The 9,401-nt window shown below is 45.0% G+C and overlaps 1 protein-coding gene across 16 annotated transcripts in view; it reads left to right on the forward strand.

The window, feature by feature from the left end:
* LOC140192810 (uncharacterized) overlaps positions 1-8,584 on the forward strand; it is a 44,710-nt gene extending 36,126 nt beyond the window's left edge. For 14 of the 16 annotated variants that reach the window (XM_072250290.1, XM_072250291.1, XM_072250289.1 and 11 more), the window contains one exon: positions 1,387-5,867. The gene's annotated coding sequence lies outside the window, so the exon portion shown is untranslated. Of the gene's footprint in view, positions 1-1,386; positions 5,868-6,290 lie in introns of those variants that run through there. The other 2 variants (XM_072250294.1, XM_072250295.1) reach the window with 2 other exon arrangements.
* Positions 8,585-9,401: the final 817 nt, after the last annotated feature.

A 9,401-nucleotide genomic window follows, 5' to 3' on the forward strand; every position in this document is an offset into this window, starting at 1 on the left:
ATTATTTCCCAGTGAATCCCTTAACAACAAATGACTAAAAATACTATCAAGAGGGAAATCAGGAGGGCAAAGAGAGAGGGTGTGAGATGGATCAAGAAGATAAATTTAAGGAAAATCCCAAGAAGTTGTGCCGTGATTAGGATAAACTTTGCTTTGGCAGCCATGTGTGTCCAATTCCCTCTGCTGTCTTTAAGGAGTTTGTACTTTTTCCCCATGACTCTAGTAGGTTTCTACTGAGTATTCAGTTTCCTGCCATATTGCAAAGCGTCAGTGTTTGTAAGTTGAGGGTGTGCTATGTTGGCACTGGAAGCATAGTGACATGTAGGGGGTCCCCCCAGCTCATCCTTGTTGTTCATCGAGGCAAACGAGCATTTCACTGAATGATTCAATGATTCAATGTAGATGTAACAGAAAAACAGGTCTTTATATGATCTGTCACTGTTTTAAGATTAAAATGGTAACTAAGGAGAAATAGCTCACTTTAGAAGCTGAGAGGGTCTGCTTATGTCCTGAGCTGCAGGAACATGTTGGGAGAAATTAACATTTAGCACGTTGACATTCATTGGTTGGGCATTGAGTACGGCAGTAGGGCATTATATTGCCGTTGATTATGTTATTGGTGAGGCTGCAATTGGAACATGATGTAGAGTTTTGGTCACCCTTTAATAGGAAAGATGTGGCTGAACTGGAAATTGGGCAGAGAATTACAAGACTGTTGCAAGTGTTGATTAATGGCGAGGGTTTTCCATTCTAGGTCATTATTCCTCTTAATGCAGGAAGTGGTGACGATAGAGAAATATATAACATCATGGTGTGGCAAAGATAAGGTGAATGGCAACGGTCTTTCCCACACGTCAGGAGAGTCCAAAGCTTGGGGCATATGCTTAGGGTGAAGAGGAAAGGCCGAAGTAGGATCAGGGGCAATTCTTTCACCTGTAGGGTGGTGAGTATATACGCTGAGCTGCCTGAGAAAGTGGGTACAGCAGGTACAATGGTATCATTGAAGGGGCATCTAGATAGATGTATGGAAAGGCAGGTTTAGAACGGATAAAGTTGACTGCAGGAAATTGGGATTATCCAGCTGGGCATATTGGTCATCACAGAATCATTGGGCAAATGACCTCCTTCTTGGTGTATTAAATGATTAGCTGAATAGTGTCATTTTGTACATCCCTCTGTTCCAATTACATGTCCTAGGGCAGGTGTGTCTGGGCTGGGCGTAATGGGAAACTGTCGGAACTGTGTCCCAGACAGTCAGTGACACACCAGGATGGGGGTGTGGGAGGGAGGGAGGGTCAGAACAGAAAATCCCCTTGGGTTCTAAAGTAAACTCAACCCCAACTCCCAGGTGACAGGTTTCTGATTGATGTGTGTGTTGTGCCGTAGGGTGAGCGAGGATCGGCAGGGCAGTGAGACTGCCTCATTGTGCAGTGTGTCCACCTCATTGTGCAGTGAGCAACCAGATCATTCGACATCTTCAACCTGCACGCAAGAGAAGAGGGAAAAGAGCTCCGAGAAGCTTCAGTGTAACGATGAGATGCAAGGATTGGGGCACAACTCGTGGCATATCAAGGATGCAGATGTATTGTGTTCCTCTTGTGTACAGAGCCTGGATAGTTTAGGAACCCTGGCTGACGAGAGAGATTGAAGTTCTAGTGAAGAGGACAGGCAAGCACACATTGTGTTCACAAACAGGTGTTCCGAAGAAGGGTCTCAGTCTGAAGCATCGGCTGTACTCTTTTCCATTGATGCTGCCCGGCCAGCTGAGTTCCTCCATCATTTTGTACATAATACATTGTGTTTAATTTGGGGACAAGTTCAGCTCGTGATGATTACAAAAATATGAAGAATGCACTTGAGGTAAATCTGGAGGGCAAAGTGAGGGTATGAGATGGATCTGACAGATAAGATTAAGAAAAGTTCTAGGAGGTTCTGTAGCTCAGTAAAGATTAAAAGGATGGTTAGTCAGAGAGGAGTTCCTGTTGGGGATCAGCAGGCTGTCTATAACTTGATGTGGCAGAAAGGTTGAAATTATAAGAAATATTTCTCCGCAATGATTGCTGAACTGATTTACTGAATATCACAATTGCTCAAGAGATGAGAGAATCAGGAGAAGACAGATTGGGGGACATATATATATTCCCAGGGAGAAGGTATTTGCAGCCTTACAGTGATTTCTAGTGGATAAATCCCCAGGGCCTTACTGAGTGCTTCCTACGACTCCGTGGGTGGCTAGACAGGAAACAGCAGAGGCCCTTACGGAGATAATTGCCTCATCGTTCATCACTGGGAAACAATGCCAGTGAAGAATGGAATGAGTTCAATGTTGTTCCGTAGTTTTAGAATGATAGAAGGGATAAGCCAAGGAAAGACAGACCAGTGACTCCAACATCAATTGTGGGTAGGTGAGTGGTGGGCAATTGGAGGGATAGGTTATCTCAGTATTTGGGTAGACAGAGACTCATTAGGAGGAGTTTGCATGGTGTTGTGAGTGGAAAGTTGTCCAGTTGAACCTCTTTAGAGCTGTTTGTAGAATGACCAAAATTGTAGATGAGATTCAGGCTGAAAATGTTGTCCATTTAGCAGAACCTACAATAAGACCTCGCATGGTAGGATGGTTTAGTAGGAAATGTCCAGGAAATCATGGAGAGACAGTTCGGTGGATACAAAAATATGAGAGATATACAAGCTTTGGTCAAGAAAAATATGGAAGGACATAGTTCAATTTGGTTTCTGTGCCAGTGAATCCTTTTCTGCCAAATGACTAAGAAAACAATCAAGAGTAAAACCATGAGGGCAAAGAGAGGGTGTAAGATGGATCTTGCAGAAATGGCAAAGGGAAATGCCAGGAGATTTTTCAGCCATATCATGAGTAAAAGGGTGGTTACTAAGTGAGTAGATCCCCTCAGACATTAGCAGGGTTACTTATGCCTTGACCTGCAGGACATGGGTGAGATTCTTAACGACTATTTCCCCTTTTTCACTGAGGAGGTAATCATGATAACTCAAGGGAATTAAGTAGAGATGTTTTGGAGACTGGTCATATTTCCAGAAAGGATGATATTTGCAACCTTGCAGTGTATTGGCGGATAAATCCTCTGGGCCAGAGTGAGTGCTTCCTTGAAACTTGTGAGAGGTGAGAGGAGGAATTGTGGAGTCTGTTGCTGAGATTATTGTCTCATCATTTGCCACCAGAGAAGTTGCAGAAGACTGGAAGGAAGCTCATGTTTGGTTGTTTGAGAAGAGCAGGAAGGTCATGCCAGGGAACGACACACCAGTCAGTGTGAAATTAATAGTGGGGAAGTTACCTACGGGAGTTCTGAGGGACAGGGTGTACCAGCATTTGAGTGGACGGAGTCAGATTAAATAGAGTCAGCACGGCTTTGTTCAAGAAAAGCTCTGCTTATTGAACAGTATTCAAGCTATTTGAAGAGATGACTGAAAATGCAGATGAGGGCAGGGCAGTGGACTTTGCCTATTTGTAGTTCAGTGAGGCCTTCGACAAGATCTTGTAAGGTTGGGTCATTTGGATGGTTAGGAATCCAGTCAAGATTGGTGGATTCACGATTGGTTTGGAGGACGAAAGCAGAGGGAGGTGGTTGAAGGTTGTGTTTCGGAATGGAGGCTGCTGATGAGCTGTGTTCTGCAGGGATCAGTGTTGGGTTTCTTTCATTACTATTTTGAGAAATGATTCGAATGCCAGTGCACAAGGCTTGATCAGTGTATCTGTGGTTGACACAGAATTAAATGGTACTAATTATAGTGAAGAAGGGTGTTGTGGAATATAGAATGGAGGAGTAAATAAAATCACTGGGGCAAGATAAGGTGCATGGTAACAGTCTTTTCCCCAGGACAGAGGAATCCACAATTAGAGTCCCTGGGTTCAGGGTGAGGGGGAGAGAGTTAAAAGGGACAGTGGAGAGTATGTGAAACTATTATAGTTATTATTCTAATATGGATTTATTGAGTATTCCAGCAAGGAAATGAATCTCAGGGGTGTATATGGTGATATATATGTACTTTGATAATAGCTATGCTTTGGGCTTTGATCTTTTTCACAGGGGAAGTGGTTGAGGCAGGTACAGGAGTGTCCTTTCAGAAGCACTGGGATAGGTACATGGAGGGGGGTGGGACTTGGAGAGATACAGTTGTAATGCAGACAATGTGGACAATCTGGATGGGCACCATGGCCATTTAGGAGTGGTTGGGCCAAAGGGCCTGTATGCTGCTGTATTGTCCGATGTCTCGATGGGCTGAATGGCCTCCACAGGGCACATCCTGCAGTCTCCCGGTGACAGATCCCTGTAGATTGGATGTGGCTCTGTATCTGTGAACCCGATGCTTCCAGGGATGGTATTCTGTATGTTGTGAGAGTCAGAGTGCTGACTGTCTCACCCAGGTCAATACCTCACCCTGTCGGTGTGTCTGTTTTCCCTTCCCCTCCGTTCCCTACACACATCCCACTCTCTGAACCCAAATGGACCCTACAGCAGTTCCATTCTCTGTGACCCTCAGCAACACTTACAACACTCCAGTATCTGTGACCCCTCCCCATCTCTCTGACCCACTCTGGAACCTACACTCCTTGTCATCTCTGCGGTCTCCACGGTCTGCAACACTCCTCCCCGCCTCCGTAAACTACCCCACTTAACCTGCTGCTTTCACACCCCTTGAGAACTGACATTTGCTGACAGATTGACAGTGAAACAGAGCCCATTCCTATGCTGATGCATGTCCATCCCTGAGCTCGGAGGAACATTAAATCTTCTCAATGGTTAAATTGCAAAGAAAAAACAATTATCCGAGTCTAATCTAAGAATTAAACAATGTTCTCCTACCTAAACATGGGGTTTCCCTTCTAATTTTATCACCCACATCTCCTCCATTTCTCACACATCAGCCCTCACTCTAAGACACCCAACAAAACAGGATCAGGATCACAACAGGATTCTCGGATACCACCCATGAGCACCTCATCCAACACATCTTTTGAGGTGTGGAGATTGGGGCATGGAGTTTGAGGGGTGGGCTTTTAGGGGTGGAGTTTGAGGCCTATGGTGCATTGGCCTTCATCAACAGTGGGATTGAGTTTAAGAGTTGAGAGGTAATGTTACGGCTATATAGGACCCTGGTCGGACCACACTTGGAGTACTGTGCTGAGTTCTGGTCACCTCACTACAGGAAGGATATGGAAACTATAGAAAGAGTGCAGAGGAGATTTCCAAGGACGCTGCCTGGATTGGGGAGCATGCCTTATGAGAATAGGTTGAGTGAGCTCAACCTTTTCTCCTTGGGGCGATGAAGGATGAGAAGTGACTGATATAGGCGTATAAGATGATGAAAGGCATTGATCGTGTGGATAGTCAGAGACTTTTTCCCAGGGCTGAGATGGCTAGCATGAGAGGGCGCAGTTTTAAGGTGTTTGAAGCAGGTACAGATGAGATGTCAGGGGTACGTTTTTTTAAGCAGAGAGTGGTGAGTTTGTTAAATGGGCTGCCAGCAACAGAGGTGGAGGCGGATACAATAGACCCTTGGATAGGTATACGGAGCTTAGAAAAATAGAGGGGTATGGGTAGTCCTCCGTAATTTCTAAAGTAAGTACATGTTCGGCACAGCATCATAGGCTGAAGGGCCCGTATTGTGCTGTAGGTTTCCTTTTCTTTGTTTCTATGTTTCTACCATTCACAAAAGGACTCCAACTCCAGACACAGCTTCTCACCCACTCTTGATCCCCTTCCACAGGATCGCTCACGCGCGCTCTCTCTCTCTCCCTCCCTCTCTGCCCCCCCCCGCTGTCACTCCATTGCGTACCCTTTCCCCACCATTGATCCCCCCCCCACTAGCACTTATCCCTGTAACTGTGCCAACTGTTAAACTTCCCCCTACACTTTCTCCCTCACTGGCATACAGAACCCCAGTCACTCATTCCAGTTCAGGAAGTACTTCAGCTGCAAGTCTGTCAGGGTATTTCATTGGATACCGTGTGACCTCTTCAGCGATGAGGCTCGAGATTGATAGGGGTCCTTTTCATTGACCTTTATTCTGTCAATGATAACAACGGGAATCTCCCGGTGGTCAGGTTTTAATTCCATTACCCGCTCCCATTTCAATAAGTCTGTCCATGGTCTCCTCTACTGATATTGAGGCATGTGCAGGTTGGAGGAGTGACTCCTCATGTTCCACAGGGTTAGCCTTCACCCTGACATCGATCTGTGTCCTCCTGTGATCGCAAGACGATGTTGGTGGTGTGGAATATTGCAAGTCCAATTCATTTGTTTATTCGCCAACAGCAGGGGAGCTGCATGGCCTCGGTCGTAGTAATAACGAGACCTCGATCCGTGATGGTTGTCACTGCCCCGGGGCAGGTGTCAGAGTCAAGCGCATCACTGAAGTGCCGGAGATAGCCTGGCACGGCATCTATGCTGGAGTCAGTGCTCAGCAGAAGATGAGCCTGTATTGTGTTCGACTACAGACTGCTACAACACTCACGGACTCTGGAACTGTCGTGTATTTTTGGTGTGACTATATTTTACTGCTATCTTATATGTGCTGTATGTGCCTTGTGCTGTGTGTGACTGTTGCTAATGCATTTTGCACTTTGACCCTGGAGTAACACTTCTGTATTCATGAGTGTTCATATACCCAGTCTGAATGATCATTAAACTTCAACTTGAACCATCTCATTTATGTCACACTTCCCTGTTTTCCTTTTCCTGCCTTTACTTTTCCTCATTACTCTGGACCCCTCACCCCTTCTCAGTTGCTTCTGAGTTTACCGCTCCTTCCCCCTCCCACATTGCCTCGTCGCTTCTCTTCCTTCATCGCTACGGAGAAGACACACATCAAACAAAATGCTTGATAACTGTACAACCCAATGACTCTTACAGATATTCTGTCTCCACAGATTCTGCCTGACCCACTGAGTTCTTCCAGCTTTCTGCTTTTTTCTTTAATGGGAATGGTTGGGGAAACTTGGAGTTACTTTCATTATTGAGAAACTATCCAGCCCCTGGAAATGACTGTTTTTCGGCAACATTTCATGCGTTGAGCAAGGACTGACTGTTGATATATTGCATGGAAACTTACTTAACTTTAATATTCATTTGAACTGATGGTCAGAGACACACACACACACACACACACAAAATTTTGCGGATTCTGGGAATTGAGAGCCACACACACAAATTGCTGGAGGAATTGAGTGGGTCAAACAATGTCTTTGGAAATGATTTCTGTAATCTCAACGTTTCAGACCGAGACCTTCCTTCAAGACTGGAAAGAAATCTAAAGGCTGCTGGAATATAAATGTGGAGGGAGGGGAAGGAGGATAGCTGGAAGGTGAGAGGTGAAACCAGGTGGGTGGGAAAGGTAAAGGTCTGGAAAAGAAAGAAACTGATAGGAGGGGTACCAGGGGAGGTCATAGCAGGTGAGGAGAAGAGGTAAGAGGCTAGAGTGGGGACTAGAAAAAAAGGGAAGGGGAAGGAGAAATCGATGTTCATGCCATCAGGTTGGAGGTTGGACAGAATATGAAGAGTTGCTCCTCCACCCTGAGAGTGTTCACGTATCTTGTTAAACAACAGTGGAACAACACTGGGGTGCAAATCAGTGACCCCTGACCCAATGCATCTCCATTGGTTAGTGATGTTCTTGTGGCCTTTGAGTGAAGACCACTGGCTCATGGAGCTTCAGTCAGCTGAACACATTCAATGATTTGATCAGTGCTGGCTGATCTGGCTCAGGCAGCATTTGAACAGAAAGGAATTGGCACTGTGGCTCAGAAGAGAAGTGTAAAGGACTGCAGTGGTGATAGGAGATTCCATCAACAGAGGAATAGAGACTAGATTCTCTGGGCACGACAGGGACACCCAGATGGTATGTTGCCTCACTGGTGCCTGGGTCAGGATGTCTCGGATCAGATCCACGACATTCTAAAGGGGGAGGGTGAGCAGCCAGAACTCCTTGTACATATTGGCACACATGACATAGGTAGGAAAAGTGCAGAGATCCTTGAAGAGAGATTTAAGAGAGTGAGATACAAAGCTGAAAAGTAGGACCTCTGGGGTAGTAATCTCTGGATTGTTGCTGGTGCCACGCACAGAGAGGGTAAAAATAGGATGATTTGGCACGTGAATGAATAGCTAAGAAACTGGTGCAGAGGGCAGGGGTGCAGATTTCTGGATCATTAGGATCTCATCGAGGGAAGGTACGATTTGTACAAAAGGGACAAGTTACACCTGAACCCAAGGGCACCAATATCATTGCAGGGAAGTTTGAGAGAGCTCTTTCAGAGGTTTTAAACTAATTGGCAGGGGGATGGGTACCAGGGTGATAGGACTGAGGATGGGTCAGTTGGTTTACAAGCAGAAGCAGTGTGGAGTGAGACTGCTAACAAGGAGAGTCTGATGACAGGGCCAAATTGCAGTCAGCAAGATGAGTTGCAATGTAAAAGGGGGACAAAATAAACAAGTGATGAATACACAGTGAAGATGTTATATATGAATGTACGCAGTATACAGAATACGGTCAATTACTTTCATCAGTTTCAGATTGTCATATGTGACGTTGTGGGCATCAATGAATCATGGCTGAAAGAAGATTATAGCTGGAAGTGTAACATCCAAGGTTACACTTTGAATTGAAAGGACAGGTGGATTATAAGGTTGTTCTGTTTGTAAAAAATGAAATCAAATCATAAAAAAAGAGGTGACATAGGTTCAGAATGTGTAGAATCGTTGTTGGTAGGGTGAAGAAACAGCAAAGGTGAAAAGACCCTGATGAGAGTTGTATACATACCTCTGAACAGTAGTAATGATGTGGTCTACAAGTTACAATGGGAGGTAGAAAATGTGTGTCAAAAGAGCAACGTTATGATAGTCATGGGGGATTTCAGTATGCAGATAGACTGGGAAAATCAGGTTGGTGCTGGATTCCAAGAGGGGAATTTTGCAGAATGTCTATGAGTTGGCTTTTTAGAGCAGCTCATGGTTGACTCCACAAGAAGATCAGCTATTCTGGATTGGGTGTTATGCAATGAACTGGAATTGATTCGAGAGCTTAAGGTATAGGAACCCTGATGAAACAGTGGTCATATTATGATATTATTCATCCTGCAAGTTGAGAAGCAGAAGCTAAAGTCAAATCTATCAGTGTTACACTGGAGTAAAGAGAATTACAGTGGTATGAGAGAGGAGCTGGCCAAAATTGATTGGAAAAGATCACTGGCAGGGATGATGGCAAAGCAACAATGGCTGGGATTTCTGAAAGCAATTTGGAAGGCACAGATTATATACCTCCCAAACAGGAAGATGTATTCTAAAGGCAAGATGGCACAACTGTGGCTGACAAGTCAAAGCCAACATAAAAGCCAATGAGAGGGCATATAATAGAGCAAAACTGAATGG

The sequence above is a fragment of the Mobula birostris genome, unplaced genomic scaffold, assembly GCF_030028105.1.
Source record: "Mobula birostris isolate sMobBir1 unplaced genomic scaffold, sMobBir1.hap1 scaffold_2721, whole genome shotgun sequence".
Taxonomy (NCBI): Eukaryota; Metazoa; Chordata; class Chondrichthyes; order Myliobatiformes; family Myliobatidae; genus Mobula; species Mobula birostris.